Here is a 14,804-nt window from a genome sequence, read left to right as displayed (position 1 = left end):
ACTTTTTTTTGAATGTCTGCTTGTCAGCTTCATACTGGGATATGAATTCAGGTCCTCATAAATGTCCAATAGGAATTCTTAACCATTAAGCCACTCCTCACATAGTTTCTCATCTTTCTGTGACCTGAGTTCATTTTGATATACTGTATAGAATTACTGTTCATAAACCTGAATATTTCTTTCTGTTTTATTAATTTTCACAGATATATATTTGTGATCTCTGATTTAGTTGAACATTCTTATTATTTTGGATTTGATTACTGATATTTGTTTAACTCACTCTTAATGAAATATAATGCTGTTTAAGTGTCAATTTTCACAAAAATGCTGTTGCCTTAATTTTCTATGTTTCTACTTGGATTTGCACATCTGGGACTTTGTCATTTATTAGGTACTTTATTTATATTATCTCAGACCTAGTGTTTGAAATATGCAAATGAAACTATGTTATATCATGCCTCAGATGTTTCCTTCTTTGGATTGAAGTTATAGTCCAGTAGATAAATCTTCAACCCATATGTTCAGAATTCTACACAGTGACTAGCACATCTCTGGGTATGGAATATTATTTGCAGAAGTAACAAGAGCTGAGGTCTAAGAATATTAAGAAAATAATTGATAAAAAATCATCTCTTTGGCTGGGCAGTGGTGGTGCAAGCCTTTAATCCCAGCACTTGGGAGGCAGAGGCAGGCAGATTTCTGAGTTTGAGGCCAGCCTGTTCTTCAGAGTGAGTTACAGGACAGCCAGGACTACACAGAGAAAATCTGTCTCGAAAAACCAAAAAAAAAAAAAAAAAACCAAAAAAAAAAAAAAAAAAAAAAAAGAAAAAAAGAAAAAAGAAAAGAAAAAAAATCTCTTTGAACTTAATAGCTTTTTGAGAATATAGACAAAGGGTATTGTGGCCCTAGGTTATTCATCATTAAGGCAAGGAATGGAAAGAAACAAAGGTGAGATGAGAAACTATTATGAAAGTTGTAAAGAAATAATAAAATGAAGGCAAGTCTAAGGGTAAGCAGAGATTAAGGTTTATTAAAATTTTAGAAAACTACATTATAAAATGTAAAGAGAACAGCATATAAAGAGAGAAGTAAAATGATGAAGAAATGACAGTAAAACATTATGAACTGTAGTGAAAAATAGGGCAAACATAACAGACATAGTAATTGTAATATGTAATCAAGGAATATGAACTCTAAAAGCAATTAAATAGTTATGCAAACACAAAGCATTTAAAACTAAAAGTAAAATTTAAACAATGAATTTCCATCTGTTAAACAAGGAAGCTTATTTTATAAGAGACCAAGAGAGGTACTAACATTGAGCAGTTTAATTTTTCTGTCCATTTAGCAGAATAATCATATTAACTTCTCCACTAAAGCCTATGATCTGGCAAATTGCCATTTTTATTTGTTCATTCATTTATTTGTTGTTTGTTTGTTGGCCAGATTAACAACAGAGGTATGCATTTCCTCTGTGGAGCAGGCTTTATGTCCAATCAAATAATTTTTAACTGGTTCCATAATTCTTGTGCCACTATTGCCCCAGTGATTATGTCTTGCTAGGCCAGTCATAATTGTAGTTGCGAGGTTCATATCTGGGTAAGACTGTTGATAGCATTTCTCCCTAGATAGCATGCATACCACTTTCCAGCACTGTGAAAGTGAACTAGAAGGAACAAAATGCCAAACTGGACTTTGCCATGACCTGGGACCTTGTTGTCTTCTGCAATAGGGTCTTGCCATCATCACTTGGAAGGTTAATAAGAATGATGACAATAGTTTACAATGTTTGTGAGAAGAGACTAAGAGACCCCACTGACCAACAACCTCCAAACAAATAAACATACCTAGAAGTAAACATTTTACTTGATAGTCTGTTGTGTCTGGAAAAGGCAAAAGAAGTGGTAAGGTATAAAGGAGAGATTGGAGAAGGGATGAATTGATATAAAAGCATTACGCATGTATGAAATTCTCAAACATTGACATAATCAACATTATATTACCACCCCATAATTCTTTCTAGCTTGTAGTATTGCATAATGTCACTGCCTGAACTGAGATGGGCTGTTTTGGCTACTCAGTTGGTTTCAGAACTAACTAGTTTTTTCATCAGTTTAAGCCTGTGTCACCACAGGAGTCAACAAAGCATTAGTAATTTTCTAGCTCTGAGAATGGAGTGTTGGTTAACAGTAGCTGACATCATATCAGCTTCTATTTTCTAAGTATGTTAGGTGCCTTGTTTTTCTACAGTTGACTTTAGTATCTGAGATTCTAATACGGCCCTACCCATGGATGCTTGTGCTTAGCTTCGTAGCTGAATATTTTTTGTATTATTGTTGCTTGGATTACAATCTTAGCTTGAGTATAGTTATCTGAGTTTCAGTTCAGGTTAACTCCCATGGGATGTTCACAGGTCTTTGTTACTTAACACCTACTATTCTTACTTGGGGAAGGAATAGCTCTAGAGTTTAGAGAAATAAGTTTGAAGAACTCGGTGTGCTTTTTGTATACAGCTCTTCTTGCTGCATGTTCTTTCCGAGATTAACAGCATCACATTACAGCAACACAGAGATTTCTGACTTCTTCACCCAGATGTGAAGTCTGTCATCTAAAATATGATTTGCTGTCTTGGCTTCTGGAGATTTTCTTTTGTATTTGTTTGTGAAACATGAGACAAGGAGGTGGAGTTCTCTTCCTTTCCTACAGTTTTGATTCAGATATCTGTTTTACTTTATTACTTTCTTTACAAATTTAACCTTCATTACTTCTATATTTTGATCCTTTATTTTAGTACTACATTTCCTATCATACTTCCTTCCTTCTCTAGGCTTCTTATTTCTTTTTGAAGTAATGGATCAACGTTTTCTTCTAGATTCATGGACATTTAGAAAAATCTTCTGTCTCTAGTCTGCCACCTGCTGGTTTATTACCATGTTTTAATGACTTTATTATAGTTCAACATAATCATCTCTTCGTAGCAAAACATAATTTACCATTTTTCAGGTTAAGATTTACATGATTGTTTTTGTGTTAACTAAATAAACTATGTTATTTGCTGGATTTGGTGGATATCTTTCCTAGAGTGGCATTATTTTAATAGTTAATATTATTTTTTGTATCTTTTCTCAAATATTGTTTAGTTTTTCTTTCTTTGCTGTTTTTTAAAAATTAGTCTGTAGATAAAACCTAGAGACTCAAGCATAATAGGCAAGTACATCACCACTGAATTGTGTCCCAAGGTCAGGATTGAATTTAGTTGTGTCCCTAGCAAAGTGTTTCTAAGGTATCTTAGGCCATAATGCAAATCACCAGAACCATTGCAACATATGTATGGAGGCCAGGAAACTACTTTGATTGGTGACTTCTTTCTTGACTCCTGTTCTGCTTGTTTTTTCTGAAGGCTAATGACTTCCCTGATAAGCTAAATATCTTAAAACCTGGGGTGAATTGGACTAGACATCTTCCCTGATACTCTGATTTCTATCGACAGAAACACAAGACTATTTTTTAGAGAAACACGCTGGTTTTTAATACTCTTAGTGTATTCACCGTCTGTGTCAGTGATGGCAAATATGTGACACAAATTTTGTTGTTCTCATCACTTGTAAATATAAATGTCATCTGAATCTATTGAATCATTTTTTCTTCTTTTTTATTGGGTAATATATTTATATTTCAGATTTTATCCCTTTACCCCATTCCCACCACCACCCAGGAACCTCCTATCTCATCCTCCTTCCTTCTGCTTCTATGAAAATCTGTCCCCACTTATCCCCCGAACTCCCACCTCCCCACCCTCAAATTCCTCCCTACTCGGTAATCAGCCTTCATGGGAACAAGGATCTCCTCTCCCACCTATGCCCAACAAGGCCATCTTCCCCTACATATACATATACATATACATATACATATACATATACATATACATATACATATACATATACATGGGTCTATCCTTATGTGCTCCTAGGCTGGTGGTATAGACCCTGGGGAGCTCTGGTTGGTTGGTATTGTTGCTCTCCTCATGGGGCCACAAACCCTTTCAGCTTCTTCAGTCTTCTCTCTAACTTCTCCATTGGGAACGCCTTGATCAGATCAGTAGTTAGCTGTGAGCATCTGCCTCTAAATATGTCAGACTCTGGCAGACCTCTAAGGGGACAACTATATCAGGCTCTTGTCAGCATGCACTTCCTGACATCCACACCAGCATCTACCTTTGGTGACTGCACATGGGATGGATACCCAGGTAGAATGGTCTCCAGACGCCCCTCCTTCAGTTTGTCCCACACTTTCTCTCTATATTTGCTCCCTTGAGTGTTTTGTTACTCCTTAAAGTAGAACCGAGGCATCTACACTTGGTCTTCCTTCTTGATGAGCTTCATGTGGTCTGTGAGTTGAATCTTATCTATCTCAAGATTTTGGAATAATATCCGCTTATCAGTGACTAAATACCATGTGTGTTCTTTGGTGATTGGGTTATCTCACTCGGGATGATATTTTCTAGTTCCATCCATTTACCTAGGAATTTCTCGAATTCATTCTTTTTAATAGCTGAGTAATACTCCATAAAGTGGGGAAGACCCTCGAATACCTAGGCATAGGGGGAAATTTCCTGAACAGAACACCAGTGGCTTATGTTCTAAGATCAAGAATCGACAAATGGGACCTCATCAAATTGCAAAGCTTCTGTAAGGCAAAGGACAATATCAATAAGACAAAACGGCAACCAACAGATTGGAAAAAGATCATTACCAATTCTAGATCTGATAGAGGGCTAATAATCGAATATATACAAAGAACTCAAGAAATTAGACGCCAAACAACAAAATAACCCCATTAAAAATTGGGATACAGAGCTAAACAAAGAATTCTCAACTAAGGAAACACGAATGTCTGAGAAGCACCTTAAGAAATGCTCAACATCCTTAGTCATCAGGGAAATGCAAATCAAGACAACACTGAGATACCACCTAACACCAGTCAGAATGGTTAAGATCAAAAACTCAGTTGATAGTAGATGCTGGCGAGGATGTGGAGAAAGAGGAACACTCCTGCATTGTTGGTGGGGTTGCAAGCTGGTACAGCCACTCTGGAAGTCAGTCTGGCAGTTCCTCAAAAAATTGGACATAGCACTACCTGAGGACCCAGCTATACCATTCCTGGGCATATACCCAGAAAATGCCGCAACACATAACAAAGACATATGCTCCACTATGTTCATAACAGCCTTATTTATAGTAGCCAGAAGCTGGAAAGAACCTAGATGTTCTTCAACAGAGGAATGGATATAAAAAAATGTGGTATATTTCTTCTTTTAGAGATAAAACATATTTTATTTCTTTGGCTTATTTCACTGGGTCAGTTGAAGGAAACATCCAGTTGATTGAAGACCTGAATATGACAAAAAGGCAAAGCAAATTATGCTTCTTAGACATTAATTTTTGGTGAATTGGTTGATTTTATTCATAATATTTATACTACGCAATTATATAATAGATTTTAGTCTGAATTGAGTTCATTTATTATATAGTATTAATAATAGGGTAGTAATTAATTTCGAACTTTTTAAAAGAAACCTCAAGAAGTGGCATCTAGTCAAATTCTGGCAATTTGGAGATGAAGATACAATGGAAATTAGGCATGGATACTTTTATTACTTTTAAAGAATGATGTTGACTAGGTGACTATAATCTGAAAGAAAAAGGTCTTATTTGTAGTCACCCCAAGATTCAGAGACTCTGCCTCTGTGACACTTAGCACTGAATTTAATTGACATGCTTAATTTGTTACAATAGAAATTATACTACAAAGTGCAATATGTATGTTCTTTAACACTCTCTTTCAAGGAGAGGGTCACACATTATTTTAAATAGGATCAGTTAATTGTGGTAGAAGTTGTAAAACATTAATTCATCAAGCTAATAATTCAAACTTCTGAATGGAGAGGAGAATAAAATAACAAACAAAAGACACATAGTTAACTTAAAAGTACTTTCCTATGAATAGACTGTGAACAGGCTAAGGAATAATGAGGCATTCAACAATGCATTTCTACTGTCTATAAGGATGTTTTACAAAAAAAAAAAAAAGAAAGAAAGAAAGAAATGACTTATTAAAACAATGAGGAAAGAAGATCAGCCTTTACACTATGTAGACACAGGAGTTGTCTGGACATAATAAAACAAACAAACAAACAAAAGAGACAGGAGGCCTCAGGGAAAAGGGAAAAGGGGGAGATGGAGAGGGAGAGAGAGGGTGAAAGCAATGCTCTCTTATGGTATTAAAATATACTTTATCATATTACTTGATATCAAATGATAAATTTTATGATTCTGGTCCTGCCTCTAAAATACACTTCAAAACTTCAGCCTCAACTGAGAGGTTCACTGTCAGCTTTCTTTGTTTTGAGATATTCAGACTCAGACTTTGCTATTAGCCAGCAGCTTCCCTGGGACTCCAGTTTTTAGACCACATATAGAAGAATGTTTTAGCTTTCACATATTCCTTCCATTTCTACAATACATCAACCTACTCTTTCTTCTCTCTCTGTCTTGTTCCCTGCATATATATATGCAGAACATATATACATATATATATATGTATATGACAAATCATATACATATATATATGTATATATATATATGAAAGCATCCACACACATCCATACCCAATTAATTCATGTGATACAACTAATTCATGTGACTAATTCTGACTAATTCATTGATAGAACTTTGATAAAAAGACATTATTTTCTATCAGTTCTTAAAAATTTCATAGTGGCTTAAAAATTAAAGAATCTACTGATAATCTTACTTGAAATATGCATACATCTAACTGTTAAGTGGGATCTTTATACATTTATTTTCTAAATAGTAAAGCTCAGGAAATTTTATGATGTGTAATAGTTGATAAGAACCAAAGCAAAACATCTCATCTCCCTTAAAGAGAATTCATCTTTGCCCATATCTTAGATTTTTTCTTGTCCAGGGAAGCATAACTAACATAGAACCCTAACAAAATATCTGATGCCAAATATTTTTCATAGATCATTAATTTTTAAGAATCATCTTGGTGCTTATCATCAATGTATGACTATATCTTCTTATAGCACATGAAAAAAATCTGGAAAGTACAAAGACATTGAGAAATCATGTTTTGTAAGAGTTATTTTTGGTTTTAGTTATATGTACCTCTCTCTCTCTCTCTCTCTCTCTCTCTCTCTCTCTCTCTCTCTCTCTCTCCTCTTCTCTCTTCTCTCTCCTCTTTTACCTCTTTCCTTCTATCTCCTCTCTTCTTTCTCTCTCCTCTGTGTGTGTGTGTGTGTGCGTGCGTGCACGCTATGAACTACTGAGTCATCTGCCCTGTTAAGAAAGACTTTTTTGATCATTATTATTATAATCATTTTTGAATTGTCTCTTAAGGAAATCCTAGTAGAATGTGAATCCTTTCCAACTTGTCAATTGATTCAAGTGAAATTGTTGAATTTATTCAAATTAATTCTAGTTTTTTTTTCCAACAGCTAAAATTCTGTATATAGGATCCTAAATTGCAAGAGTTTAAGAAATGGCACACATTCATTTTTGCTGCAGGTTAACTCCGAGTCATAGTTTGCAAACTACATATTCAGGAGAAAATTTAATTTTTCTGACTTTTGGATTCTATGACTATGCAAAGGGAGCAAGAATTTATTTAATTTCAAGACACTGATGATATTTTCCCATCAATTATTTACTAGTTTATGCTGATTTGAAAGAAGATATTCCTTGTGTGAGTCCCATATATCTATACTGTCTTACTCTCTGCATTAATTAGAATCATTATTCTTATTTGTGTCACCTGTCACTTTCACCTTTCATGATCTCTATCATGAAGTAATGAAATAACAATTTTCTGAGAAATATTGTTCATCACCAACCTACCAATATTTTTGTTTTGGTTTTTTTTCTTTGTTTAAATTTTTTGTACTGGAGAATAAACCTAGGTATTTGGACCTGCTGATTAAGCACTGTGCCATGAGCTACATCTCTCACTTCCTCCTCCTCCTCCTCCTCCTCCTCCTCCTCCTCCTCCTCCTCCTCTTCTTCTTCTTCTTCTTCTTATTATTATTACTAAATTTCAGGTCATGAGCTCATCAAGATTTAGGGTATCCTTGAATTTGTTCAATGGTCCCAACAGGCACTGAGATTAAGTTCCTTGTGCCTCAATTTGCTGAGTAACTTGAATAACTGAATTGGGCCACCAAATCCAAGTGGCACCGCAGACATTCTAATTACACCCCAGATGCTATTGATCAGTAATATTTCTACACAGTCTACATTGCTGAATCATGCACCATTTTAATTGTTTTTTGTAGCACTAACTTTGAACTAAAGTAACAGTAATCATCTTTGATTACTCCAAAAGACCAGAATGGCTACTAAAGTGTCACCCTGAAGTGAGATTTGTTCTATGTTGGAAAAAAAATAAAAGGATTAAATATCTCTATAATGAAGTGAACAGTGACACACATTGTTGCTCAAACTAACAAATGAACTTTTTAAGATAAATGTCATGCACAATTGCAGAAAAGCACAAACATAATGGTTAGTAGCATCGAAGGACAAGGTTGAGTGTTAACTTGAAAAATGATGTTTTAGTATGAGCCCAACATGGTAACTATCTTCTTCAATAAGTCATTCACCTATTAGACAGCATTGATTTCCTGCTCATCTTTTATTTTTGGTATCACTTTAATTAAATTTCTTTTGTAGTTTTGAGACACATTCACTGAACAAGAAGGATAGCAATACCAGTCATGCATCTAATGGGAAATGACCTTCATAAATTATTCCTTAAATGTACTTGAGGTTGGGCTGCCAGTGAAGATCCTTTTTAAAGAGTTGGCTTTAAGTCTTTTCACCCTCTTGTCCACAATGCTCACTGAGGCTTTGTGTATGCATATGTGTTGGTGCATGTGGGGGTATGTTATATGTGTCTAGTTTGGGGCTGAGAACCACATTGTCATTTATTCTTTGCATTTGACCAACCACCGGAGGGTCGCTCTAATTGTCTGTCTGAAAAAAAATGAAATGGTTTAATGAAGAGTGAAAGCTGCCTTTGTGGGTATAAAAATGAAGATTCAGAAAGCTGTTTGGTTCCATATTAATTTATTTACATGGTAGAAGTAGGTTATCCTCTAGGGTCTTTAACCTCTTCTGTAACATATTCTTTACTAAATTTATAGCATTAAGTATGAATCTCCAGTAGAATGAGACTTATGCCCAATTAGACAGCTGTTGGGTTCTTGCCAGATGCAAATGCCACTATTGTACCATTAGGGATTTCTTACAATCACATCATTGTTGTTTCCAAGCTTTATAGATAGATAAGACTGTTGATAACCTTCCCCTCTTAGCAGTTCTTCAAAACAAATACAAACACTATGAGAGCTAGGCCTCAGGGAGGAGGCTTCTTGGTCAGTATCAGATTGATTTCCCTAAGTCCTGTCACCACAACATGTGGCATCTTCAATTAAATTTATATTCAGGCAGGCAACTGAGAACCAGGATGACTGCTGGAAGATAGTGTCTTCTGGACAAACAGGATTGTTATATACATGAGCTGTAAACAATAAGGCTACCTGTACAAAGGCCTGAAAAAAAAAAACAATACCCAGTTAACATGCTAACATGAGTTAAAGAAAACTTCACAAGACTCCATCATTAGGTAGAGAGCTACAAAAAGTCAATGGCTTCTGAGAGAGATAAAAGCAATTTTTTTTAAAAATTTTTTAGAGGCAGAGATCCTAATCCCAAGTGATCAGCCATAATCACATGCAAATGAGAAAACATTAATTGGACTCTATAGACTATATATGAACAAGAATTGTAGAAGGAGAGGTCATGAATTCAAGAGGGGAGTTAGAGAGAACATAAAAGAAGTTGAGGGAAAAAATGTTGCAAATACAGTGTATTCATGTAGAAAATTCTCAAATATATTTAATAAAACTAATAGTTGACTTTAAGATAATTTAAGGCTTTAATATGCAGAATTTTCTCTGTGTGTAGCAGTCTAGTAAAAAACATGTTTAAAAGAAATGGAACAGTCAGTATAAAGACCCAAAACAGAAACTAATATAGCATGTGTAGAAAGCAAAGATAAAGCAAGTGTGTGTGGCACCTGGTATCTACAGGGGAGAAAAACTTGGGAGCATGCCTGAATCCTCATTTTCTCAGCAGAATCCTGTTTATAGTCATTTAAATGTAATTTTAATAGTAGCTCTTTTTATTTCATTAGTGGCTTTGTATGAACAATAAATTACATTAACACTTTCAAAAGGGTACGTAATAAAACTTGAAAAGTATAAAACCCACAGGGAAAATTATGACATCCCCATTCTATAGCCTACAAAGTTTAATGCCATTCCCTAATAGTGCCGCAGAATGTGGAATTGCAACACACATGCTGAAAAAAATAAAATAATTAGATTTGGTGTAGCTATGACTAAGGTCAGTGGGAGTGTTGTTAAAGCCCTAGATCACCAATAAATTACACAATTTTCTTCTCTAGATAATTTATTTTCTGCTGTGAAACCTCTATAAATGCTTTTACATACTTTCTTTATAAAAATGTAGCTATACAGGCAACACTGTAATCCACCTTGAATTGTGGCCTTTCTACTTATTACATAAATATCATTATGTTGGTGCTTTATCACCAAGGCAACGAGATGTAGAGCATGAGCAGTTCAGCCTTGCAGATAACTCAGATTTATTTGGTCAAGTTCTGTTTCTGTGGTTAGAAGAATGTAAATATCCTGTAACTCTTTATTATTTATATAATGAGAGAGATACAAATACGTTTTCTCATGAACTGCCTTTTTAAATTTGGACCATGTTATTAATACTTTAATGGTTTTCCTCTTTGAATATATTATTTTCTTCAATCAATATGCCTAAAACAAGCAAAAGACTGTCAGCATTGAAAAACAGCATAAAGGATTGGGATTTTTATGTTATAAAAAAGCATGGCATATTGGAAGCAGAAAAATAATGCAATCTTTTAATTGTTCTGACTATAGTGAGAAAAGTGGATTAGAAGAAATACTGGTGGAAATAGATAAAGCAAAATACAATAGTAGCAACATTTTAAATGAGCAGTGACCTGTGACTTTGCAAAGGAGAGGGCATTGGATATGGATACAGCTAGATAGAGTCAATAAGTACTTTGAAAGTCCAGTAAGAAGTCTTGCTAATGGATTAGCTCTGGGGGAGAATGATGAAGTGAAATGAAAACCACAACACTGTCTTCATTTTATATGGCTATTTGAGGGGAATGCATGACTATCTATTTATATGGGAAAACAAAAAAAAATGGCACATATGTGAGAGTTATCTCTAGTGTACAGAGTTCCCAGAAAGTAGTAGTAAAATTAATTAATTTGAAAATTGATTTTTCTCTCATACAATACATCCCTACCTCGGTTTCTTCTCTCTTCAGTCCTCTCAGCTCTGCCCCCATCTTCCTTCTCCAAATCTACTCGCCCTCCATTCCCCTTCAGAAAAGGGCATACCTCCAAGAGAAAACAACCGAACAAGACAAAACCAACCAACCAACCAACCAACCAACCAACAAACAAACAAACAAACAAACAAAAATACAATAAAGTAAGGCAAAATCTCTCATACTAAGGTGAAAAAAGACAACCCAGTAAGAGGAAAAGAGTCCCGAGAGCAGGAAGAGTCGGGTTTGTTTTATTTTCTATTAACCTAGTTTTGGCTAGTTGGAAAACATAGGCTTCATAAGCATCATACCAGGGCAGAACTTTTTGTTGCTTTCCTCCTTTTGAAACTTGCATGGTGCCTTCTGGTACCATGGATACTAGGTATTTGCGACATTCAAATCATATCACCCATAACAGAGACTTACTTCTAAAACCCCTAGGATATAACAAAAGCAAGAGGCTATATGTTTGGGAGTTTTTGTATAGAAATTTTGCAATTATAATCTCAAAACACAAAATAAAGCAAAACAACACAAACCAAAAATGCCCTAATAGTAATAGAATTAACATTCTTTTATATTCACTGATGGAATGGAATTCCATATAAGATGGAAGACAGTCAAAACAAGATGGCTTCTCTTAACTCAGCCCTGAGTACTCCAATGTAGAATGTGGTAAATAGAGTTACCCAATAAAACCAACTCGTCTATAGTAACTGGTTGAAAGACACCTACAAGAAAATAGTTGAATTCTAATACCTAGTTCTTATGGCTATATATGTGTAAAACAAAGTAGAAGAATAAATACAACCTTATGTACAGTATTAAAGGTGTTTCATAAATTTTTTTTCAGCTTGAATTTTCAGAAAAGAATACACTCTGTAACCTATAAACCTCTGAGGTTTTAAGTTAAGAGGGCTAGAAACAATTTTCTACTTCTGAAGAAATATGATTTCAAAGAAAGGAGTTTTACATTCATTAATAATTAAATGACATTGAGGAATTTCTGGAAAAAAACTGATTTTGTATTTTCCACCAAATTGAAGGTTTCTTTGTTCTGAGATATTATCTTTTACATTTCTATGTACCCCCATGGTGTCTGACACTATGCTTAGTAAATATTTTTGAAATAATGTAATGTCTATGTTGACCAGAAGAAAAGTCTCCATATTTTAAAGAAACACAGTTTTTCTAAGAAACACAAATGTTTTCTAAACATTTGTATATACAAATGTTTCATGCTAAACTATTCCTTGTATCCAAAATCCATTTAACTTTTGCATATTTATCTGATGCCATCCCACCTCCAAATTGACAGACAAATCTGATTTTAATTGTAGTCTATGTTTTCATCACTAGAAGATTTTAATCTCATTGTTCATATTGCCTTGGTATTTTTTGCATTCTTTCATGTAAATACAAACTTACAAGAATTCCACACTCCCTGTCAGTGGCAGCAGTGGGTATCCTAGCCTGACCAGTGCTGGAGAACTCATCCAGGTGGTGAAGATAAGGGAGACTTATTGGTCTGACCAAGTTTACCACCCTGGCCCAGATCCAAGGCCTTGGATTAGTCCATTCAAAAATCTATATCATCTGTGAACTGTTGGAGTGCACAAAAGGGTCATTCCTGCTGATCTAAAGCTGCAGGATCTCTATGACACAGGACCACAGAAGAATAAGTGGGAGGAGTCCAGTGAAAATCCAATACTGAATGTGTGACAGAAGCCAGATAACTTGAAACAGACCAATGACTCATTGCAAAGAACATTCACAAGTGAAGACCTGGGACACCATCTGACATCCTATAATGTCCATGATGAATTATTTTCTATGCTTGTATGTGGTGGTGGTGGTGGTGGTGGTGGTGATGTGTGTGTGTGTGTGTGTGTGTGTGTGTGTGTATGTGTGTGTGTCTGTGTGTGTGTGTATGTTTATGTATGTTTGTGTATATGTGTGTGTGTCTCTGTGTGTGTGTGTTATTTTGGCAGGGAGGTAATAAGTGTGGAGAACAGATAGCAAGGCATGGGGAGAGCTGTGAAAATGGGATGCATGATTTGAAATGCAAAGGAATCAATACAAATTTGAGAAAAAAAAAGAATTCCATGCATGATTAGTATATTCAATGGTCTGTTTTTCATGTCTTTATAATATCCTTACCTTTTCATAGTACAAAGAGAAAATGGAGATAGATATAACAAACCTAAGTATATTTGCAGCTCAGTCACTCTTTTTTTGTTCAGTACTGGATAGGTAGTCCAAAATCCTTCAGTCTATGTTCTATCCAGCAACCAAGTATTCTCTCAAGAGAAAATGTCAAGTGAAAATCTGTGACAGTCTCCCCTTCACTGAAACACTGAGAAGCCAAGGTTATAGTCATAACCATCATTGGTCAAATTTAGACAACATGGGCTGATGAAGTGCTGAACATGGAGAAATAATGGTGTTAGAGAAATATTTATTTTGTTTCCAGTAACTTTCTAGCTCCCTGAAATCCCAGAGTTATGTTTAGTTTTCTGCCTTTGGCATGCGAGATTCTTCTGTCTTCCATTTGAAGAAATGGAATCTTGTTCAACTCAAATGGGTTGTTTCTTGCAGAAATCAGTTTTGCTTAATAGTAGAGATGTTTCGTTATTTATATTTTAGTTTATTCATGTCTTTGCACATAGTAGGAGTTAATATATTATTGGCACTGTGCTCCTCATTTTATAATCCACACTTTTACCAACTCAATAGTTAGCTGAGTGTTTTTCTACAATTATAAGTGTCTGTTTCTCATCTCTACTACTCATACAATGCATAGAAACAGTCCTTATTCATGACTGAGTCACTAGATTGATAACACTCAACTTCAACCTGATGTTTCAATTGTTAGTAATAAACTATGAATACTATATTTTATAAGAGAGGATTAAAATATTTCTTTAAAATGTCAATGAAAAAAAAGACACATTGAAATAATCTCTTCATACAATATGCATCTCCAGAATCCTAGACCGTCAGTGCCAGCTTTACTTACATACAAAAGGATTATTTTAAGTCAAGTTGTTTTTCCCAGTGCTGACAATATTCACCACATTTATTTGCCCAATGAAGTATTCTTTATGCTTATTTTTGTTCTTTATCAAAACATCTCTTGTCCTTGCCGGGCTGATGGTTGAGGATCAGAAAGCAATATTCCAGTTGTTCTTAAAGCCAGTATTTCTTAGCAAGGTTAAGCAGTGCTTTTTCAAACTCCCTGTGCTGTATGCGTCATCTCCTGATGAGTCAAACTTGTTACATTAGTGCATCTCACAGAGAAAGGCCAGCAAACTCAAACTTTG

General features: G+C 35.0%; 1 long non-coding RNA gene across 1 annotated transcript in view; it reads right to left on the bottom strand.

Moving 5' to 3' along the window:
- Positions 1-3,810: 3,810 nt before the first annotated feature.
- The window catches only part of LOC143441389 (uncharacterized), a 140,305-nt gene continuing 129,311 nt past the window's right edge, over positions 3,811-14,804 (bottom strand). The window contains exon 6 of the long non-coding RNA XR_013108734.1: positions 3,811-5,391. This is a non-coding gene — a long non-coding RNA (uncharacterized LOC143441389). The remainder of the gene's footprint in view (positions 5,392-14,804) is intronic.

Source organism: Arvicanthis niloticus, chromosome 2 (genome assembly GCF_011762505.2).
Source record: "Arvicanthis niloticus isolate mArvNil1 chromosome 2, mArvNil1.pat.X, whole genome shotgun sequence".
NCBI lineage: Eukaryota > Metazoa > Chordata > Mammalia > Rodentia > Muridae > Arvicanthis > Arvicanthis niloticus.
This window is presented reverse-complemented; position numbering and strand designations above follow the sequence as displayed.